Genomic DNA, 24,764 nt, shown 5'->3' with positions numbered 1-24,764 from the left:
TTCATCAAAGTTGATTGATAACCTCATTTTCTTTCAATCAAATAGAGGGCTAATATTTATTGAAGTTCAAGCTTCAGATTTTGGAGAAAAAAGGTTTACACCAAAAAAGGTTTATTGAAGTTCAAGCTTCAAAAATCGATGATCCATTAATTCTAGTCTTAAAGTTCTAAAAATTTTCTTAACATGAGATAAGATTGGAGAACCTAAGATAGTGCAGCGACATGCAAAAGAAAAATCAGAATATTTTTTTTTCGTTTATCAATAAAATTCTACTATACAAGAAAATAGATCAAATCTCTTGTTATTAAAACTTGCTGAATCAAAGAGATAATACTTCTGTCCAACTTAGGGCTCGTTTGGTTCGCGGAAAGTATTTTCCCTCCTAGGAATATGATTCCTGGGAATCAGATTCCTAGGAAGAGGATACCTAGGAAAGTACTTTTGACATGTTTGGTTAACCATGGGAAAGTGACTAATTTCCAAAGTGCTTATGTTTGGTTGACCATCCACTTTACTAGGAAAGTTATGTATAATTCCTATTATGCCCTTAATAAAAATTAGGTTTTTAATGCCTCTTTAATGCTTCTTTAATGCTGAAGGGTCTTTTTGGGAAAAAATAAAAAAGGAGTGATTCCCACCTCATGGGAAAGTAACTTTCCCATGTTTCTCATGGGAAAGACTTTCCCATGAAATGTGGGAATCATATTCCCATGGGAATACCACTTTCCCATCTCTCTCCTTTGAAAACTCCAACCAAACAAGAGGCATTTCATTACTTTCCCGTTGACCACACTTTCCCCCCTAGTTTTCCTGCGAACCAAACGAGCCCTTAGAAAATAAATAATTCAGTCCACTATATTTTTGCTGTGCACTCTGATTCAAACCATCAAAATCCGTTGGATTCACTAATAAATTTTGATCAAAATGCTACGTTGTATTATGAACTAAAAGGAACCAAAATTTTAATTTTCAGATAAAGCCCAAAAAGGAACCTTTGATTCTCGTCCCCTAATGTAACTTGAGCACATCCATCTAGATTATATTTTGAGTTAATTGATACATTCAAAACCCTCAAATAGGCTAGTTATGATAATCCAAAATTAATTGAAACTTAATTCTCTTATAAACACAACTAGACGATTCCAAGTCAAACTCCTATAGGTAAAAAACAACCAGAAGATTTTTTTTAATGCTCCACCAAGTTAGAAGACCTTAAATCAATAGATATGAGTAAAATCAACTCAATCATCTCTCATAGAGTTTTTTTCATCGAGATCTTTAACATTTATCAAAAATCTCCGATGATAATCATACAAATCTCAAAAATTCAATTTTTTTATGCAAAACTAAATTTTATTGGCAATCTCAACAAAATTAGCAAAAGATTCCTAGATCAATCTATAAGTTGAAACTTTGAATTGAAGTTTATTACACTCCACATAGTCTCCGATAGACATAAATAAGATCTTTTAATTGGATCCAAAGATGATGATGAAAATTATTAATAATTCCACCAAGATGAATACTTTATGATCTCAACATAAAATCAATTCTTCAATAAAAAAATAACTTTTTTGCAATATCAACCGGCATATTTTTTTTCTACATGCTAGTTTCATTCATAATCCACATATAGATTCAAACCTCGAAGAATATTCCAATCTGGTACTATAAAAAAGTCTTTCATAGCTCCAAATCTTAAATAACTTCGTATAAATGGATCTTAATTTGTCTCTAAAAATTATTTTAAAATTAAGCAATATCACAGTATACCTGTATATAAATTTTTGAATGTCTAAGTTTACTTAAATAATAAATAATCACAATGCATGATAATATTTCATAGTCAATCTTCTTGCACTTAATTTAGATCCAACTCTAACTAATTATAACTTGATTCATAGATCTTCCATAATGTATCAAACCCTATAAATAAATTTTATCATAATTCTCTGGTAACATTTTCATACATTATCACAAAGGCTTAATAGAAAATCTTTAAAGTAACTTGCAATACTATACATAAATTTACATCTCAATATCCCTAATGTCTACCCACCCACAATCATTCTATGTCAGATTTCTTGTGTGCGAATTTATCCACTTATGCTCTAATACCATAACAATTGCCATGCCCTCGACCCGCGATCGCAAGCCGAGAGCTGCAGCAACCGCCATATACTTATAGAAAACTCTTTCCACAAATATGTAAGGCATCTCAATATGATATCATAAATATGCGGCGGAATAATTTAACTAATATATGCAAACTTTATTTATTTAACTAAATCAACTACAATGTCTCACAATTCTAACATTAGTGTAAGGTAAAACATGAGTTTAAATGAACTCTAATCTAAGATAACTTGTACCACATTTTTTCTAGTCGCTCTTCCGTATTGCAAATTTCGATAGGCTAGTTCTCTGAATTTATAAAAAAATAAAAAATTGTATAATAAGCTAAACAAACCAGTAAGCAATAAACACTCTCGCTAGATAAATTAGATAATTCAATAGATAATAATATATAGAAAATAAGTATTTATGTAGTACTAATATACGAATCAAATCTATCTTAAAAAATTAAGATTATGTTCATAGATTCAAATTCTTTCAAATATTCAATTCATCTTATAGATCCTGAGCTATAACCACATCATCCTATGGGATGGTCATAACACCAACTAATAATCTTATGTTGAGCTGCGCATCATCTTGCAGCAAAGTCATTCACGACCGCTGGTCTGCTGGTGATATGTCACTAATCATCCTAGACACAACCTTCAGGACAAATCATATGCCAATATATTAGCCTTTATTGGCAGGGTCCTCAACATAGCAAGGTTGAAATTCAAATAGTTCTAAATTTTATATTTTAGTTCTAAAATCATGCGATGTCAAAATCAATCAATCATATCCATAATAAGATCATTTATTGTCATAATAATTCAAAATAATATTTTTCATAATAATATACTATCCATCAAATGTATGCATTACGAATAATACCACTCAAAAGTCATGAATATAATAATTTTATAATTACTTATAAATTTAGAAAAAGTAAAACATAGTATTTAGTATAGGTAGTGTAAGATAATTAGGAAGTCTTGATAGTCTTTCGTATAATCTCTTCTTCAATCCTAGAAGCAAAAATGGAGTGTCCTTTAGGAACCTTTGGATACTAAGATTTCCGACCTCTTACTTTCGTAGTTCTGAATCAGGAAAGATGTGGTCATAGTTGTTGGCGGTTGAATTGAATTTTAATTTTTTTAAAAATTCAAATATCGTTTATAAATTAATTTCTTCCAAATCATAAAATTCAATTCAACCGCCAACAACTATGACCACATCTTTCCTGTGGCAGGGTCATAACACCGACTAATATTCTTCCGGTGAGCTACACATCAACTTGCAGCAAAGTCCTTCAGGACTGTTGGTCTGCTGGCGGTATTAAATCTTGGACACAACCTTCAGGATAAATTTTATGCCAACATATTAGCCTCTATTGGCAGGGTCCTCATCATAGTCTGGCCGTGAGTCCAAATCTATGTTGATTCAAAACTCTTTGGCTCCAAACATGTTCAATATTTCAAATCGAAAGATGCGATATCAAAATCAATCAAACATAATCTATATCAAAACCAATACATTCAATCAAGAATCGTATAATATTATAGAAAAAGGCATATAATACTGTCCATCAAATTCATAAATAAAGAAGAATTCGACTCAAAAAAAAATATTTATAAATTGCCAATAAATCTAGAAAAGGTTACATTACTTACCTTACAACTGCAATCCAATTCATCGATCTAATTAATTCAAAAAATTCTTCTTAGAGCCTAATGTTTCAAAATTATACTTTTTATTAGAAATTCATCATAATATTAAAAATAAAAATTCTAAATTACAACGCTCTCACAAAGTTTACTAAGTAGGAGTGCCCGACATTCAGGTCGATCCAATTAAGGTGATTTCATTGAATTATGTTCGAATTAGGGTGCAGATAGTTCAACAGAGATCGAAAGTAATCAAATCTAATAATATTTGGCAGAAGCCAGGGTGGAGACTTACACGCCACCCCACGACTATGGATTAGGACCGTTCACTAGGATCAATTCAAAATCATTACGAAGAGTCACTACTGGATTCAACTATCTTAGAGAGAGTAGAGAGAGAAATTTTAGATAGATAGAAAAAGTTCTGTAGAGAGAGAAAGTCCAACAAGAGAGAGAAAAGAGGAGAGAGAGAAGAGAGAGGAGAGAGAAAAAAGAGAGACTCTCTTTTTCTCCAAAATAGGGGAGTCCATCTCTCCTTTCCTTCTCGATGGGATCCGGGGGCGGCCGTGGTGGCCAACCCTGACGGCAACGAAAGGCGGCTCAAAAAGAAGGGAACGAAATGGACCGGGCCGGTCCACGGTCTCACAGCTACGATCTGTGGATTTCCAACTCATGCCAACAACGCAAGAAGAGCTGGTTCAATTCAATGCGCAGGGAGGTGACTGGATGGAAAAGACCAATCCAACGAGTGGTATCTAGAAGCCAGAAAGCTTAGGTTCCAGGCGTTATTGGTCTTAGTGCTGCAAGGGTTGCATGGTTGTTCCTTCTTTTGGGGTAGCGATGATGCAGCATTTTCTCATTTGAAAGATCCGTTGACAAGACGCTCCAATGGCATGCCTTGCAGGCTCGCCTTTGTATTGTTTGGTAGCCACCCATGTGGGCAAGTAGAAGCCCGCTCTAACAGGGCAAGTCACCTAACTGAAAATAGGAAATGACAGGACATGAGGAAGCGTGGGCTGGTTTGACATGCCATGCCATCTGTGGGGAAAGAGAGGCCTTGTATGATTGATTGGAGAACCAGTCATTGCTACACTAAAACCCACCCTGTATTCTCCCGTTGCTTGTGGTGTTCTCGATGCAAAAGTGAGATGGGCATGTGCATCAAATATTAGAAGACTTCGGAGAGGCCGATGCTTGAACTTGTGTGGAAGATTGATGGTAAGAATTTGTAGAGAATATATGTTAGTTTCCAGACAATGAGTTATGCTTGTGGTGAATCCATGGAGTTTAAATCTTGAAAGTCCTTTCAGTTATACCTTGGGACGGAGTCTCGTACTGCCTTTGGTTTTATAAGGATAGTTATAAGGGTAGTAATAATCTGTGAGGCCGCGGATTTATGGAGTAAAGTTGATCATCATGGTTAATGCTAGCAGTTAAGTTTGAATGTGATGAGGAGTCAATTGAATAGTTGCTTATGACACTGTCAAGCACTTCCTGTATTTCGGTCGAATACATTAAGGGTGCTCTCTGGCAAACCCCATCGGTCCATGGTGGAGAATGCAGAGGCTTTGCAGGAGATGAGGCCATCAGCCACCTGCAGCTGTTTCCATGGTCAGCAAACGGACATGGTGGCGTGGTATCTGGTAAGGGTTTTATTGGATGCAAACAAATGCCAGTTAAGCTTGAGATAAAATCTCGACAAACATCCGAAACAACAGGTGGGGGATACTTGTGTGAACGAAGAGGTCCCCATCCGATAGGTTTGGTTGAGGAGATCCCACTGCTAAGAGCCTAGGAGTTTAGCTGTTGCATGTTGCTCTCGAGACTCCAGAAGAGGAAATCCTTCTCTCATGTGCAACAATGACCTCAAATGAAGCATGCCTCAAATTTCGTTCTAGGCCATGCCACCATGGGTGCGGATTAAAAGTTTTGTTTAAAGATGGTGAGCAACTCATTCATCTTCTTTGAATTGGTACACTTGACCGATCAGTGTTTGTTGGTTTTTGGGTCGGGTTGGCCCACCCGCAATGGGCTAGCGGACCAAGATCATTCAAATGAGAGAGGGAATTAGTCAAGAGGAAAAGAAAGAAACCACCGGATAATTTCTTCCTCTCTCCCTCTTTTATCTATATTTCTTAATACTATTCACTTCTAGAATCTCTCCAACAGAAAATTTATTCATTCCAAGAGAAACTATAACACCTAGCCCAACTGATAAGTAAGTGGGCCTAGCTTACTTGACTGGCCCAGATGTAAGAGTTGAAATAGAAGATGAAAAAAAACAGGATAGAGCCCCATTCAATTTGGAGTAGGAGATAAAAAAAAAGAGAGGGGATGCAGCCCTCTTTGACTTGGAGTAGGAGATAGAAAAAAAGGATAAAGCCCAATTCGACTTAAAGTAGGAGACAGACTCCTTCTCCATCCTGAATTCATGCGAGAGCTAGAAAACCTAGCCTCTGATAACTATTTAAGGACCCCACACCTCCTTTCACCTCACCACCGAGAAATTTTTTTTATCACTACCGTTAGACGACCGTTGGTTCCTTCTCCTTCTCCTCTTGACTTCCAAAAGTCATGTCTCATGGTGCGCATGATGCAGGAGCACGAGTCTAAGTTATGATGAAGGTATGTCGAGTTTGGATTCTTGCTTTGAAGTGTCCGAAAACACATTGGGTTCATGATTTTCAGCATTTAATTATATTGGATTGTGTCTATTTTGTTTTGGTCTATTAGGTCATATTGATGTTAGATGTATGCCCTAGAAGCCAATTTTGGCTAACACATTATTAATTCTGGGACATAATTTATACTTGACTTTATTATTATTGAATAAATGAAAGGCATCTTTTTCATTCATATTGTTATTGTGTCTATGAATCGTCCAAGAAATTAATAAGATGATGATGCATATTCTCAAGAGTTGAGAATTTGAGCCATGCATCATTAGTGATTAATTTCTAAACGCTCCTGATCGATGGATCATCACGAGGACGATGATCGATCCGATGAGATCAGTGCACAAATTACTTTTCCTATGGATGGACGAGACTCGAGTCCACGGTGTGGAGACACTGAAGTAATAGTGCAGGTGCTTGTTAGAAAACAAGGGTACTGCATGACCAAGACAAGAAGTCACTTGGATGTCTATCCACTCGTCAGTGACTTGCTTGATGTTGCAGTAGTGTGACTGGTCCTTTGACCTACGGTGCTTCGGCCACTCACAGTAAGGTTATTATAGTTTGACTGCACACATGCATGGTCTCTAGCCATATGGGTCCATGCAGTGAAGATTGGCTGCAGTAGGTTCACTGTAGGAGTAGGGTATGCACCTATAAAGAATCTATCGATCTTGATAGATAAGGAGAGATCCTATGTGATTTATAAGACTGAGTTCGTAAGACCTCGGCCGGGGCAGTATGCAAAGTGGAGAAAGAGTTTTCCACTCTCGAACTTAAGTCGAATAAATCTTCACATACGACAGACGATGGAGTTTGACGAGTTGTCCATGACCTCCGTCCTGTAGGAATCCACGATAGTAGGACTGTATTACATAATAACTGCACCTAGAGGTTCATCATTTCATTCTGCTGGATAGCCACTACATGCTGCTAGGTGTCACTGGTGGATGGTGAGACTCACAGGGATTATCTCGATGATCGATAAACCCTAATGAGTAGAGTTGGAATCGTTCCAACCCGTTGAAAGGAATTTTCAATGATATTGAGATAGAGATCACAATATATCTCACTACCAGTCAGAATAGAACCTATGGGGTCACACACACTAGAAGTATTGACCGATCCGATAGTTGAAAAGGGATTATGAATCACAAGTAATCAATTTGATTGATAATAAGTTGAAGAAGAAATGGGAATTGATTAATTGTGTTGCCCAGAGATGGTCACCCAAGAGGGGGGTGAATTGGGTGTTTTAAAAACTTTTTGACTATTTAAAAGTAAAACACACAAATATAAGAGCTAAAGCAAGAATAAAGCTATGAAGACAACCAATCGCAAACACAGGCTTTTATAGTGGTTCGGAGCCTCCACTGCTCCTACATCCACTCCCCAAAGCACCTTTGGGAATTTCCACTATAATCCACGATTACAGTACGGTAGTTTTGCGAGTTCACTACCCAACTCGTTGTTTTACACCGGGCTCACAACAAACCCTAAAACCCCCAATTTAACCTAGGCTTGGGACGCCTTTCCCTTGTTCCAAGTCCCTTGACTGGAACAAGCACAATGTTAAAAGAGTTTTACAAACAATTGGAAAGCTCTAAATAAGCAAATATGACAATGATAAACAATAGAACCCGGAAGAATCCTTTTGCCGTTGGAAGCATGGGAAATGGTGATTCTTCCGATGTGGATCGCGTAGGTTTGAGTGTGAGCTTTGAATGCACGAGCAGAAGAGAGTAGTTGAGCTTGAAATCACTTGGGAAGCTTGAAAGCACTTGATTTTTTCACTTGAATGCACTAACTCCCTTGAACCTCTTTTTCTTTCTTCTCTCTTGAATGATTTTGCTTTGGGTTGGTGAAGAGTTGTTTAGAAGCACTTAAGAGGTCCCTTTTATAGCCCAAAAAGCAAATATAGCCGTTAGAGATAAAGTGAAGGAGATTTGAAATTCAAACCAAACCTGAAAAGTTGTCAGTCACGTCCCAGGCGTTCCGGGGACGTCTTCGCTTCAACGAGAGACGTCTCGGCTACAAGATTTTACTTTTTACGTTGTCTGGGGACGACTCGGCTCTTTACGGGGACGACTCTGGAATTGTACCGTTTGAATCCTTGCCTTTCTGATTTGCTGAGAGGGTCGTCTCTGCACTTTACGGGGATGTCTCGGCTTGTTTGCACTTTTTGAATGGGGACGACTCCGCTCCCTCGGGGACGACTCCGCTTCTTTATCTCAGAAAAACATGTCTTCTGGAATTCCCTGAGAGAGTCGACTCCGCTCTTTCAGGGGACGTCTCCGCTGCCTTATCACCGAAAAAATCATTCTCTGGAAAACCCTGAGAGAGCCGTCTCCGCTATCTAAGGGACGACTCCGGAGATCTGCTTTTTACTTGCGGGGACGACTCCGCGTATGGTGGGGACATCTCGCGCATGTCTCTTGAAAACTGCCTTTCTGCCGCCACTGAGAGAGTCGACTCCGCTACTGAGAGAGTCGACTCCGCTATCGCGGGGACGACTCGGCAGGTGCCGGGGACGTCTCCAGACGTGCCAGTTCTTCCTGTTTGTGCCAGAGACGTCTCTGAGACTATCAGGAGACGTCTCGGCTGTCCCTGAACTTTTTCTTTCATCTCAAAAAATTCTTCAATAAATTCATAAAAATTATGGGAACTTGCCTAGACATTTCTTAACAATATTCTTAATAAAACACATGAATTTCTCAATTAAATTGTTAAGATAAATGGAATTATACTCTAGTGTTTTGTATTCATCAAAATCCATTAGGGGGTCAACAATCTTCCCCTTTTTGATGATGACAAAACACTGAGTATATGCAAAATTCGAAATTTAAACATATACACAGTATTTGCTCAGATGTACAGGTATAATGTTTTGATTAGAACTAGATACAATGTGAAATGAAATATTGATGCTAAAGATAATTGAAAGCTAAGTTCTTTTTGACTCCCCCTTTCTTTTCCAGAAGAGCAATTATCTTAAAGCCAATATTCTTCAATTTTATCTCTTCTAATTCAACTTTTAAGCATGAATTTTGTATTTTGCATTCCAATGTATCCATATTGGTTCTACTCCCCTTATCCATATTGGTTCTATGGTTCTACTCCCCCTTTTTGTCATCAACAATGAAGGGGACAAATTATCTGTAGGTGCTTAAAAGCATACTTCCTAGTAAGATTCAGCATATTTCCATGAACCACTTAAGAATATTCAAGTTGTGCTCCCCCTGTCCAAGTCATTTCTATTAATGAATTCAGTCATTCATATCACTCCCCCTTTGTTTTGGAATTCATTTCAGACTCATCTTTTTGTTTAGTATAGTTATCACAAGATGTGCTCCCTCTGTTTTATATGCATTGTTTCTTTGTATTAAATTTGAACACTCAAGGTATGTGATAAGATTTTTATGGCACATCACAAAATCACATACACAATCACATACACAGAGTTAGAAATGTACACAGGGTTTCAAAAGAAATTGTATGTCATTCATATGTCATTGTAAACCTTTGAAGTCAGTACATAGTCAAAAGAAGAAATCATTACAAGTATTGATTTCTAATACAAAAAGTGTTTCAAAATAGCCTAGGGTTTACAAAAAGAAGATCCCTAGATGTTTACAAAACGTCCCTTATCGGCGACGTTGCTCATAAACCCTACAAGCTGCATCTATAAAAGCATTGATTGAATCCATTAGGGTCTTAAATTGATCTCCCTGTGACTTGTGGAAGGCTGCCACAAGTGCTTCAAATTCTTCAGTTGCCATTTCAATCCTCCCTCTAAGTTGGGCAACTAAAGTGCCCACATTGCCTCCTGGGCTTGTCAACTCTTTGAGACTCTTGGAAATGGTCTTCAAGCTGTCCTTGAGCTCAATTGACCTGCAGGTTTGGGTGGCACCCACACCAATCATTTCTTGCGTTGTAGCTTCAATTTGAGCTCTAACTTCCTTCAGCTCTTGTAGAAGCCCTTCATGTGAAGCTCTGATGGGGGCCAACTCAGTGGAGATCATGGATCTCATCTCCTCCCTCATCTGCTGGCAAATGACAGATGCTAAGGTGCGCATCTGATCCTCTGATAGGAAGGAAGGCCCACTGACTGGAGGAGGTGGTGGCATGGATGTGGAAGGTCCAGCTGAGCTGGAGGATATATCAGGGATATCCATGTGGCTAGGTGGAGGAGAGTGATGGTCAGACTCGTGATGTGGGATCTTAGGCTCTAGGGTTTGTGCTTTTCTTTTTGGAACCTTGACCCAAGATCCATCTATCTTATGAAACTCCATTCTTCTCATTGTGCCCTCATTATAGTAGTCGGTGTTTCTCAAGGGCTTTGCAGGTTCATTTTCGGGAATGTGAACCTTAAAGTGTTTGAAAACTAAGGTAAAGATCATGCCATAGGGTAAACTAAACCTAGAATACCTATGACATAGGGCAATGTAGTTTAGCATGAGTCTAGGGAGGTTTAGAGGAATCCCTAGTAGGATATGGTGCATTATAACTAAATCTCGCTCCGAAACAAAATCGAAGCGACCGGTTTTGGGAAACAAGACCCGGTTGACAATACTTAAAAGTAATCTCATTTCGGCGTTTAGGTCTTGGGAGTTGACAACATCAAGAGGGCCGCAGTCCTCTCGTCCTAAAAGTAAATTTAGGGCTGACTCCCTTTGGGGATGTGAGGTTGGAGCCTCACCGTCCTTGGGGATTTGCAAGACAGTGGATAGGACATCTTCATTGACTTCTACTAATGTCCCCCGGACATATGCAGTGTACCCTAGGTCCCCTAAGGCCATATTGCTAAAAAGTTCTCTAACTAGGCCGGGGTAGGTCGAGGTATTAAGGGTACAAAGGTGCTCCCACCCTTGGGCTCGGAGTCTCTCTCCAATAGAGAACCCCTCATTATCTAAAAATGAAAAATCTATATACCTACCGGTCGTGACTGTGCGATTTGCACAGGAGATGGTTGTGGTTGGCGGAGCAACCGGAGGAGACGGCGCGGAAGGTTCTTCCCTCCGTTCCTCACCGTCGGCCGCTGCCCTAGGTTGCCTTCCACGGGTCGTCCTAGCTCTTTTGGGTGCCATTGAGTGGAAATCCTAAGAAAATGTGGAGAAGGAGGCTAGGGTTTGTGATGGAGAACAAGCGGAGGCTAGGTTTTTGGTTTTGGTCGGGAATGAGAGAAGATAGCTCGGGTCGGCTCGAGCTGTTTCACTTATTTTAAAAACCCTAGTTCGGTCCCCGAGACGTCTCCGCGACTAAGGCGAGACGTCTCGCCTGGGGGGACGTCTCTGCGATTTGCCAGAGACGTCTCCGGCACTAAAAAAATTTCAGACTGAACTCTTTCTTTTCCCAATTTTTGTTTAATCACCCTAATCAACATGATCTCTTTTGATAAACTCATAGTGAATTTGTTTGTGATCCTCCCCCTTAATAATACATCCTATAATAATTTGATAATGATTTTTGAATTATTAATATTGAAATGAGGAATGTTTGACCAAATTTCGAATACCTATGAAATAGGCTCTGAAAATATCTCCATGAAGAGTCCAAGGGAGGGTAACCATCCTTCGGAAAGTCAAACAGTTCGTCATTTAGCTTAGATGAATTCATGTTTTCACTTATGTTTACTTTGAGGTGGATTACTAGTTTGAGTAGCAAAGCAATGCAATACAAGTTCAATTCATTTACTAGGATCATACAAGCTCAAAGCATTCCTTAAGAAGTTGAATCTATCTTTACAAAGGGGCTTTGTAAAGATATCGGCCAATTGATTTTCAGTGCATACATATTCAATCATCACATCATTTTTCAGCACATGATCCCTAATAAAATGATGCCTAATCTCTACATGCTTTGACTTAGAGTGTTGAACATGATTTTTTTGTTAAATTAATTGCACTTGTATTATCACACTTAATTGGTATATTATCCATTTTGATACCGAAGTCTTCAAGTTGTTGTTTAATCCAAAGAACTTGGGCACAACAGCTTCCAGCTGCTATGTACTCAGCCTCAGCTGTGGACAAGGCAACTGAATTTTGTTTCTTGCTAAACCAAGAAACCAAATTAGCACCCAAGAATTGACATGTGCCACTTGTGCTTTTTCTGTCGAGTTTGCACCCGGCAAAATTAGCATCGGAATAAGCAATTAAATTTATGTCAGATTGTTTAGAATACCATAAGCCTACATTAGATGTCCCTACTAGATATCTAAAAATTCTCTTAACAGCTTGCAAGTGTGATTCCTTAGGACATGCTTGGTATCTAGCACACATACAAACACTGAATAATATATCTGGTCTACTAGCAGTAAGGTAAAGTAAAGAGCCTATCATACCTCTGTACAATTTGCAGTCTATACTTTTACCTTTTTCATCTTTGTCAAGCTTGCAACTTGAGCCCATGGGTGTGCTGATTTCCTTTGCATCCTTCATCTTGAATTTTTCCAACATTTCCTTGATGTATTTGGATTGACTGATGAAGATGCCTTCCTCTGATTGTTTTATTTGTAGCCCAAGGAAGAAGTTGAGCTCACCCATCATGCTCATTTCAAATTCTCCCTGCATAAGCTTGGCAAACTCTTGACAAAGATTATCATTAGTAGCACCAAAAATTATATCATCCACATAAATTTGCACAAGCAATAAGTCATTTCCTTTTCTTTTGATAAAGAGGGTTTTGTCTACATTTCCTCTCTTAAATTTGTTTTCAATTAGGAAATTACTTAACCTTTCATACCATGCCCTAGGAGCTTGCTTAAGTCCATACAATGCTTTATGCAATTTATACACATAATCTGGATGTAAGTGATTTTCAAAACCTGGAGGTTGTCCTACATAAACTTCCTCCATTATATAACCATTTAGAAATGCACTTTTTACATCCATTTGATAAAGTTTAAAACCCATGAAGCATTCATATGCCAAAAGTAATCTAATAGCTTCTAATCTAGCAACAGGAGCAAAAGTTTCATCAAAATCTATTCCTTCCTCCTGATTATATCCTTTGGCCACTAGCCTAGCTTTGTTTCTTATTACTATCCCATCTTCATCTAGTTTATTTCTATATACCCATTTGGTGCCTATAATTGAAACATTAGGGGGTCTTTTTATTAGAGTCCAAACTTCATTTCTTTCAAATTGATTTAATTCCTCTTGCATAGCATTCATCCAATTGTCATCTTTTTCAGCTTCTTCTAGTGATTTAGGCTCTATTTGAGAAACGAAAGCAAGATAATTACTAGTATTTCTTAGAGAGGATCTAGTTCTTATACCTTGTGAAGGATCACCAAGGATTAGATCCTTTGGATGACCATGTGCATACCTCCATTCCTTAGGAAGATCTTGATTTCTTGATGGAGGTTGATCTTCTTCACCTTGCTGATTTGTATCTTCTTTGATCTCATCCTCATGTTGTTTGTCTTGAATGGAGAATTCCTTCATTCGGTCTTCAAGTATACCTGCATCACCATCTTCTTCTTTTCTAGAAGAATCTCCATTAGCTTCATCAAAAACAACATGAATGGATTCTTCAACAACGAGAGTTCTCTTGTTGAAGACCCTGTATGCTCTACTAGATGAGGAATAACCTAAGAAGATCCCCTCATCTGATTTAGCACTAAATTTGCTTAGATTGTCCTTTCCATTATTTAAAATAAAGCATCGACAACCAAAAACATGAAAATAGCTTATATTTGGTTTCTTACCTTTTATTAGCTCATAAGGTGTTTTCTTCAAGATGGATCTAACTAAAGCACGATTCAAAATATGACATGAAGTATTTATTGCTTCAGCCCAAAAATACTTTGGTAGATCCGATTCGCACAACATGGTACGAGCCATATCTGCTAGTGTGCGATTCTTCCTTTCTACCACCCCATTTTGTTGGGGTGTCCTAGGTGCCGAGAAGTTGTGATTGATACCATTTTCTTCACAAAATTTTTCAAAATACTGATTTTCAAACTCGGTACCATGATCACTCCTAATTGCTTTTAGTTTAAGATTGAGTTCATTTGAAACCCTATTATGAAAATTGATAAAAGCGGGAAAGGACTCATCTTTGTGTGCAAGAAATGAAACCCATGTAAAACGTGAAAAATCATCAACGATTACAAGACCAAATTTCTTACCCCCTAGACTAGCAGTTCTAGTGGGTCCAAACAAATCCATGTGAATTAGTTCTAAGGGTTTTGATGTTGAGACTATGTTCTTAGACTTGAAAGAACTTCTTGTTTGTTTCCCTAATTGACATGCAGCACAAATTTTATTCTTTTCAAAGTCTATTTTTGGTAGTCCTTTGACTAGATCCTTTGTAATTAATTTAGAGATTAAATCCATGCTAGCATGCCCTAACCTACGATGCCATAACCAACTAGTCTCATTGACTTTGGGATTCATGGCTACAAGACATTGGCCATCCTTCATGGTGAGATCATCAAGATCTACCATGTAAACATTTCCATGCCTATGTCCTGTGAGTTTGATCTCATTATCAATTGGACTACTAATTATGCATAGTGATGATTCAAATGATACTTTAAATTCCTTGTCACAAAATTGACTTATACTTAATAAATTATGTTTTAGTCCATTAACTAACAATACATTATCAATAAATGAGGAGGGTGATATGGAGATTTTACCAACACCAATGATTCGGCCTTTAGCATTGTCTCCAAATGTGACTACTCCTCCTTCTTTTGATTCCAAGGTGACGAAGAGACTCTTGTCACCGGTCATATGCCTTGAGCAACCGCTATCAAGATACCACATTCTCTTTTTATTTCCGACTGCAAGGCATACCTGCAAAATGATCATGTGAAGCTCTTAGGTACCCAAGTTTTCTTGGGTCCTTCGTGGTTTGTGGTTGGTTCCCTTAGGCACCCATACTTTAGTTATGTTTTTGGCTTTCACAAATGTACTCTTGTTAGTTTGGATCTTTCTTTGAATACAAGAGTAGGCTTTATGTCCATTCTTTCCACAATGAAAGCATGTAGGTTTTTCAGTTTTTACATCTTGTGCTTTTATGAAGAAATTCTTTAGATACTTTTGTTGTTTGTTAGTTTTATATCCTAATCCGGCTTTATTGAAAACAACTCTTTGATTTGAAAGAATAAGATTTAGTTTTTCAGAGCTTTGTGTAAATTTTTCAACAATTGGTTTGTACTTATGTACCTCGTTCTTAAGATTCAAATTTTCTTTAACTAGTTCTTCCTTATCCTGTTTAAGAGATTCAACATTTTGTGCAAGTGAGGTATTATTATTGAGTAGGGATTTTATTTTCAGATTTAATTCCTTAATTAGTGTTTTTGCCTTTTCATTTTCAATGCTAAGTTTTGAATTTTTGATTTCTAGGTCAATAGTGTTAATATTTTTAATGCTCTCTTTTTCAATTAATAGGTTCTCAATATCTTCCTTCAGTTTTTGATTGGAGACTTTTAATTCTTTATTCTTTGCTCCTAACATACTACAATCACCCATAAGTTCTTGAAAAGCTTCATACAATTCTTCTAAAGTAAAATTTATAGTTGGGTTTTGACATACCTCGTCGTCTTCGAACGCCATGAAGCATAAATTGGCGGTCTCTTCCTTCTCTTCCTCGGAGGATGATGTGTCACTATCATCCCATGTTGCCTTCAATGCCTTCTTCTTCTTCTTTCCAAAGTACTTCTTTTGTTGAGGGCATTCGGAACGAATGTGTCCCTGTCTCTTGCAATCATAGCATATGATTGGGTCTCTTTCTTTTTCTTTTTCCTTTTTCCAATCATTTCTCCCTCCAAACTTTTTCCTAGGGAAGGGTTTCTTTTTCCTCATGAATTTTTTAAACTTCCTAACTATCAAACCCAAGTCCTCGTCCTCACTTTCTTCCTCACTCTCACTACTTTCTTCTTCACACACACTCGAAGTAGCCTTGAGTGCAATTGTCTTCTTCTTTGGCAAATCATCTTCATGTTGCTTCATCGTGAGCTCATGCGTCATTAATGAGCCCAAAAGTTGTTCTAGCCCCAAGGTGTTGAGGTCTTTGGCTTCTACGATCGCCGTGACCTTTGCTTCCCATGCTTTTGGCAAAGACCTGAGAATTTTACTCACAAGTTCCGGGTTAGTATAAGATTTACCCAAGCTTTTTAGACCATTAATTATATCGGTAAAGCGTGTAAACATGCATGTGATGGTTTCATTGGGTTCCATCTTAAACAACTCATATTTGTGAACTAGAATGTTCACTTTGGACTCCTTGACTTGATTTGTACCCTCGTGGGTAACTTCAAGCCTATCCCATATTTCCTTAGCAGAACTACATGTGGAGACTCTATTAAACTCATTTGCATCTAAAGAACAAAATAATGAGTTCATGGCTCTAGAATTGAGTTGAGCCATCCTATCATCATTCTCATCCCAATCCTCTTCAGGTTTGGGAACTCGAATGCCATTAACCATGTGTGATGGTTCTTGTGGTCCCTTGACTATAACCCTCCACAAGGCATAGTCTTGTGCTTGAATGAAGATTCTCATTCTAGTCTTCCAATAGGTATAATTTGTCCCATTGAAGAGTGGAGGTCTATTGGTTGCTTGCCCCTCGGCAGGAACATTGTTAAAGGGTGTTGCCATCTAGATCTTTGGCTAAGACGGTTAGGTCTTTCAAGAAATACACAGAGCACCCGCTCTGATACCACTTGTTGCCCAGAAATGGTCACTCAAGAGGGGGGTGAATTGGGTGTTTTAAAAACTTTTTGACTATTTAAAAGTAAAACACACAAATATAAGAGCTAAAGCAAGAATAAAGCTATGAAGACAACCAATCGCAAACACAGGCTTTTATAGTGGTTCGGAGCCTCCACTGCTCCTACATCCACTCCCCAAAGCACCTTTGGGAATTTCCACTATAATCCACGATTACAGTACGGTAGTTTTGCGAGTTCACTACCCAACTCGTTGTTTTACACCGGGCTCACAACAAACCCTAAAACTCCCAATTTAACCTAGGCTTGGGACGCCTTTCCCTTGTTCCAAGTCCCTTGACTGGAACAAGCACAATGTTAAAAGAGTTTTACAAACAATTGGAAAGCTCTAAATAAGCAAATATGACAATGATAAATAATAGAACCCGGAAGAATCCTTTTGCCGTTGGAAGCGTGGGAAATAGTGATTCTTCCGATGTGGATCGCGTAGGTTTGAGTGTGAGCTTTGAATGCACGAGCGGAAGAGAGTAGTTGAGCTTGAAATCACTTGGGAAGCTTGAAAGCACTTGATTTCTTCACTTGAATGCACTAACTCCCTTGAACCTCTTTTTCTTTCTTCTCTCTTGAATGATTTTGCTTTGGGTTGGTGAAGAGTTGTTTAGAAGCACTTAAGAGGTCCCTTTTATAGCCCAAAAAGCAAATATAGCCGTTAGAGATAAAGTGAAGGAGATTTGAAATTCAAACCAAACCTGAAAAGTTGTCAGTCGCGTCCCAGGCGTTCCGGGGACGTCTCCGCTTCAACGAGAGACGTCTCGGCTACAAGATTTTACTTTTTACGTTGTCTGGGGACGACTCGGCTCTTTACGGGGACGACTCTGGAATTGTACCGTTTGAATCCTTGCCTTTCTGATTTGCTGAGAGGGTCGTCTCTGCACTTTACGGGGATGTCTCGGCTTGTTTGCACTTTTTGAATGGGGACGACTCCGCTCCCTCGGGGACGACTCCGCTTCTTTATCTCAGAAAAACATGTCTTCTGGAATTTCCTGAGAGAGTCGACTCCGCTCTTTCAGGGGACGTCTCCGCTGCCTTATCACCGAAAAAATCATTCTCTGAAAAACCCTGAGAGAGCCGTCTCCGCTATCTAAGGGACGACTCCGGAGATCTGCTTTTTACTTGCGGGGACGACTCCGCGTATGGTGGGGACGTCTCGCGCATGTCTCTTGAAAACTGCCTTTCTGCCGCCACTGAGAGAGTCGACTCCGCTACTGAGAGAGTCGACTCCGCTATCGCGGGGACGACTCGGCAGGTGCCGGGGACGTCTCCAGACGTGCCAGTTCTTCCTGTTTGTGCCAGAGACGTCTCTGAGACTATCAGGAGACGTCTCGGCTGTCCCTGAACTTTTTCTTTCATCTCAAAAAATTCTTCAATAAATTCATAAAAATTATGGGAACTTGCCTAGACATTTCTTAACAATATTCTTAATAAAACACATGAATTTTTCAATTAAATTGTTAAGATAAATGGAATTATACTCTAGTGTTTTGTATTCATCAAAATCCATTAGGGGGTCAACAAATTGGACTTAAAACACGAATCCTACTTAGAGTGGGATTCCTAGAGTTCTAATTGAATTAGGATTGGGAGTAGGGGTGGCAATCGGGTCGGGTTGGACATAAACGGGTCGGGTCATATATAGGTCGGGTCAGAAAATCATAAACCTGAACCCGACCTGTTTATTAAACAGGTCAGAAATTGCAACCTGAACCTGACCTGTTTAATAAACAGGTAACCCGACCCGACCCGTTTAACCTGTTTAATAAACAGGTCACCTGTTTGCCCAATCTGACCTGACCCGTTTAACCTGTTTAGTCTAACCCATGCTGAACCGACCTGTTTAACCTGTTTATCCAACCCGACCCGACCTGTTTAACCTGTTTGTCTAAAGCTATCGGTAATTAAGAAAATAAGTTAAAAAAATGGTTGCTCGGCGATCACTAAAGCTGAAAACCACAATCTACTCTGTTCCAGTTTGACTTACTCAATGATCATGTCCGTCGGAGTCTGACTTTCATATGCCAGTAACTGACAACCAAGAGATAGCAGCAAATCGTCCATCCCATCAGATCAAGACATCATCAATTCACGGACATCCACAAAATGTCCATAGGGCATAGAGAACGACCACTCGATATATTAAGAAAGAATAGCACTCAAGGCTATACAGGAATGATATCCAAATTACGAAGTCAATCCGATCCCAGTTCCCAAACAGGCAAGAAAATATTAGAATGAAAATACTCATTCACGAGGGGGAACACTTAACCACAATTCATCAACCAAGCACTAGTTTTTTATGTAGTAGCAAATGATATCACTATACTCAAAAGCACCAGTTTGAGTGGGAGAGGGAGGTGCAGTGATCTCATATCCGCTCATACTAGCATTTGAAGCCATGGCAAATGGACAAAATTATGATGAGGATTAATGCAATGATGATGCCCAAGACGATCAGTTTTATCTTCATGTTCTGAAACCACATCTTCCTTCTCATCTTTGTTCCTTGCTGCCTGAAATCTTGAGCCTGCAAACCCCAAACACAAGAAAACAATTTAATGTTGAACAGCCTTGAGGGAAAAAATAATCACCAAAAAAAGAAATTGAATGCAAACCATCCCTGTCCACGAATGGTACTGCCAGAAGCAAATCCAAGAAAACATCCAGATGCCCACTAAGGGTTGGTGAACGTAAGTTACAGACCTGATAGCGAAGGTTTTCAGTTTTGTCGACAAGCAACTCGATTTTCTCCCCACGATCAAGAACCTGAAAAGATGTTCTCAAGGAATTAATTATGCTACTTGTCAAGGAAAAGGGAATTACTGGCAACATTCCATAATTAAGGACAACAAAATCATTAAAATAATCACAAGTTAAACCATTAAAAGAGATACCATGATGTACCTTTTCAATATTTTCCATCATAACTCCTTTAACTTCTGAGACCTGCTCTTTCACTTTCGCCAGTTTGCTTATTTCCTCAGGGACGTCAGGGTGATCCACACAATACTGCATGTGCTCTTTCAGTTTTGGCCTAAAATTTTAGTGAATATTTTTTTAACGTTAGTCAATGATTTTGCCATCAAAAGAAACATAAAATCACAGCAGTATCTTTGAATGGTTAGGAAGGAAAAAATATACCCAAACTCTCGGTTGAGGCCGTTAGCTGCAGCAGTTGCAGCTTTTCCTCCTCCATATCTTTTGATGAAATCATCCTTAATCCTCTCCAGGAAGGCAATGGGAATTTGTCTGCCTGCTGACTTAACTGCAACTACACAATATGCTGCAATATCCCAGATGGATTTTACCCACTAATAATGAGTGCATAATGGTAAAGAACTTTTATATTCATGTTCTCAGTTTAAATATGCAAAATTCTCCTGACAGATTATCCAGCATAATTAAATAGCACTGTGCTTTTTCGATTTAAAGAAACTATTAAAGCATGAACCGAGACCACAATATATCCTTCATGTAAGGTATGGAAGGACGATAAAGGCAATATAAGAAACTATACAAGAAAGACCACTGATAACAATGAAGAAGAAAAAGCTTACTGACCATTTTATACAGAAAAATGCACATGCATGATATGATGTGAAACAAAAGAGAATATAAGGTCAACTGGAAACACAACAGTGTAATTTACAACTGAACTCATCTTCCAGCAAAAAAACCAGTCATACTTCATCCGATCAAACTATAATACTTATTAAAGAGAGAAATTTACAGGGCTTAAATGATGTCAGAAGTAACTAGTAAGGCAAAAGCCACAGAGCCACCCAATGTCAGAAGCACTGGAGTCTGGAACATACACAAGCTACCCACGAGTCAAATCAATATCAATGTGGGTGTTCCGTGCTCCTCATTTCCATTTCCAAAACAAAACAGACCCAACGAAGACAGTTGAAAACCTTTAGTCAGAGCATCAAGAACACCACTGGACTCTAGATACTTCCTGAAAGCCTCCTTCTTTGCTTCCCTTTCCTGCACAAAACATCATCTACTTAGGCACACACTTTGAAACGAATTATTTAAGATAATGATCCATTTCCAAAACAAAGTTGTTAGCGTCTTGGTCATAGAAGCTGCTTTGGAAAACAGTGCACTTCTCACTTCTCAGACTGCTTTATATTCTTTCTTCTAAGACCCTTTCCATATGCAGTAGCAAACAAACAAAAAATATTCAGCTTATAAACTGTCTACATGATTATCCAAAGAGATAGATGCATGGTTGGAAATAGCTAAGTGATTGCAATTGCTTTTCTGCTATCATCCTGTTAAAAAGAAAAACAAAACGACATGTTTCAATGCTGTTTGGAAGGGAAATGGAAAGAAAATAAGTTAAAAAAATGCCACAGAGTAAGGCAAAAGCCACAGAGCCACCCAATGTCAGAAGCACTGGAACATACACAAGCTACCCACGAGTCAAATCAATATCAATGTGGGTGCCCCGTGCTCCTCATTTCCAAAAGAAAAACAAAACGACATGTTTCAATGCTTCTCTGCTATCATCCTGTTTCAATGTCAGTAGATACTTCTAAGTGATTGCAATTGCTTCTCTGCTATCATCCTGTTAAAAAGAAAAACAAAACGACATGTTTCAATGCTGTTTGGAAGGGAAATGGAAAGAAATAGAAGTATCTACTGTACGAATAGTTGTGTACGACATCATGCGACAATAGATATTTTTAGAATAAGGGCTAAGCACTATTAGACATGTTAGCAATTCAATCGAAAGATTCGAAACAAACCAAGCTTGGTAGCCAGGCAATGTGGACTGCAATCGTGGGTCCCTATAAACCAGAAAGAGACAGACAATGAGACCAAAAACAGAAACAGCAAAAGGAGTTGCATTTCTAATCAAGAGCCCAGTAGCCAGAAAGAGGTTACGCCAATACCCTCCAATGTTCATCACAAAACGTAGCGAGAAACCTATATTCATGATTTATTTCTCAATGGGGGCATCAAGATTTCTCACAAACCAAACTAAATACTTCCATATCGCGCCAAGAATGCCACATAACGCTACGAACTATCCCCCTGCTCTTCTTGAAACAGTTGATCACAGGGAAAAATGGCCCCCTCTAAAGAAAAAAACAATAGACTCCAAGAATCCAAGATAAATAACGGGCCCTTATCTGAAACAAGAAACCGCTAAAAAAACCGAACCCATAGCGTCAGGAGACGGAGAAAAAGGGAAGGAAGAATTTGTACCAAAGCTCCCAACGAGAAGAAGAACAGACGTAGTACTTGTGCTCACATGGCGGTTGCCGAAGAGAATCTTGACGGAGTACTTGTGCGGGGCGGAAGTGGCGGTGCTCTCGTCGCCCCTCTCTTCCGACTACTCTGCAGAGATACTACTGCGAGGAGGAGGAGCCGAGGACGCCTGCGCTGCACGGGGAGGCGGAAGTAGCCGGCACGGGGGAGGAGAGGGCGGAGGTCCGGAGGAGGGGGGAAGAGGGACAGGCAAAGAACTCGGGCGGCGACGGCGCTAGAGCTAACCCTAAGGTCCCTAACCCTAAAGAGAATGTGGAGTGATGGTCTGATGGAGTCGTGAATTCGTGATTCGGGATATTAGGCAGAAGCGGGGAGCTGGACCGACGCGGGGAGCTGGGCCGAGCGGTGAGTTGGGCCGAGCGGTAGCCTGTAGGCTTTGTGGATTGTGAGCCTGTGGTCTTTATTTCCTTATCTATCAGCCCAAAAATTAAACAGGTTATACGGGTTAAACGGGTCAGACATCTAAAACCCGTATCCGACCCAATTACTAAACAGGTTAAATAGGTCGACCTGTTTACGACCCAAACCCGTTTAGGCCAAACCCAAACCTGTTTATGGTGGGTCGAACACGGGTCGGGTTGGCGGGTCGGGTCATTTTTTGCCACCCCTAATTGGGAGTCCTACTTAGAGTAGGACTGGAATTTCTACTTGAAGTAGGATTCCCACAATCCTAATTAGATTAGAATTTTGAATCTATTTTGGATTCCTACTTAGAATAGGATTTCTAGAAATCCTAATTGGATTAGGACTTCGGATTCAAATTAGAGTCCTAATTGGATTAAGACTAAAATTAAATAAATCCTAATGGAATTAGGACTTCTTAAGTCCCAATTAATTATTAATCAATGAAATAAGATGACTCCTAATTAGATTAGGATTGAAGGGTTCAATTGAGTCATGGCTCATTAAGTTCTAATTGGATTAGGACTTACCTAGATTAAACCCAAATTGGTTCACCCTTGTTCCAAGCCTAATTAGATTAGGACCTAACCATGAGTGACCTTCCTAATCCTCCTTAGAGGAGGATTAGGTTAACCATGAAGGAGGGGCACACGCCCCTCCTCCTTTTCCTTGCTTGGTGCGGCAAAGAAGAGGGGTCGGCGCCCCTCTTGGAATCTAATCAAGGAGCTCCTACAAAGTAGGAGCTCCACATGCTATTTAAGAGGAGGCGTGGGGGCTGACCTAGGGCATTGAAGCCCTTCTCCTTGTGCCGTACGCCCCCTCTCTCCTCTCCTCTTGGATCAGCCGCAAGCAAGAAGAGAAAAAGGCCCTTGGCGGTCTCCTTCTTCCTCCTCCGTTTGGGATTCAACGCAAGGGAAAGGAAAGGCTGCATCTAGCCTTTTGGATCTTCTCCCTTGATCCCTTCATCTTCTTCCTCCTCCCTCTAGCATTCAAGGGTTGATTGAAAGGGAGGTGATCAGCCATCAAAGTAATCTCTGCAAGGGAGCTAGCACTCCGGAAAGATTGGAGCATTTGGATTGGTCCACTGCTTCGTGTGGATACCCGTAGAGGCCGGACGCTTGTGCGGCTTCAAGCGAACCTTCATCCAAAAATACGAACTTCAGTTTGCGGTGATCATCTACCCACACAAGGTGAATATCTGATCTTCCAATTGTTTTTATAAGTTTTTAATCCTTATCTAACTAGGAACAGTTTTTGAACAACGTTCATGCGATGAACGGTTGATCCCGTGCATGCCTCTTCCGCTGCCATCTGAATTTTTTTTAAATTTTCTGCGGCATGGGCGTGTTCTAACAGTGGTATCAGAGCCTAGGCATCGTAGATTAAGGTAATGATTAATTATCTAAAGGCATCTTAGATCTGAAATTTAAAAGGTTATGCATGCTGAAAATTTTCTGTATGCAGATTTTTCAAGGGTGCTGATTTTTGCATGCTGATTTTTATGTGATAAAATGATGATTCTAATTGCATTGTTAATGAGATTACAAGATTTAGAATCATGATTAGCATGATCAGCAACCTATGTCATAACATAATCAATTAAGTTCAGATCTGAAAAGTATAATTGTTGCATGCGGTGATGATCATAGGATTCAAACCCTTTTGGTATCAAATATAATGACCTGCGATGTGATCTGTAATGTCATGTAATTTTTCAGATGCTTGCATGCATCGTATTTGATGTTTTGAGAGGCCTGCGTGCCTCCTAAAAGGGGATGTAATTTATTATTATTTTTATTTTATATCTGGTTGTATTTCTGTGATGTGATGTACGTCAACGATCAAGTCGAAGAAAGTACATGAGATGAACGGCGATCTGAACGGTTG

The 24,764-nt window shown here is 39.2% G+C and overlaps 1 pseudogene; it reads right to left on the bottom strand.

Annotated features, from left to right (window-relative positions):
• Positions 1–19,312: 19,312 nt before the first annotated feature.
• LOC120107893 lies at positions 19,313–22,110 on the bottom strand (annotated as a pseudogene).
• Between the last annotated feature and the right edge of the window lie 2,654 nt (positions 22,111–24,764).

Source organism: Phoenix dactylifera, unplaced genomic scaffold (assembly GCF_009389715.1).
Source record: "Phoenix dactylifera cultivar Barhee BC4 unplaced genomic scaffold, palm_55x_up_171113_PBpolish2nd_filt_p 001064F, whole genome shotgun sequence".
In the NCBI taxonomy this organism is placed as follows: Eukaryota; Viridiplantae; Streptophyta; class Magnoliopsida; order Arecales; family Arecaceae; genus Phoenix; species Phoenix dactylifera.
The sequence above is the reverse complement of the archived record's forward strand: the minus strand, read 5'-3'. Positions and strand labels throughout refer to the sequence as shown.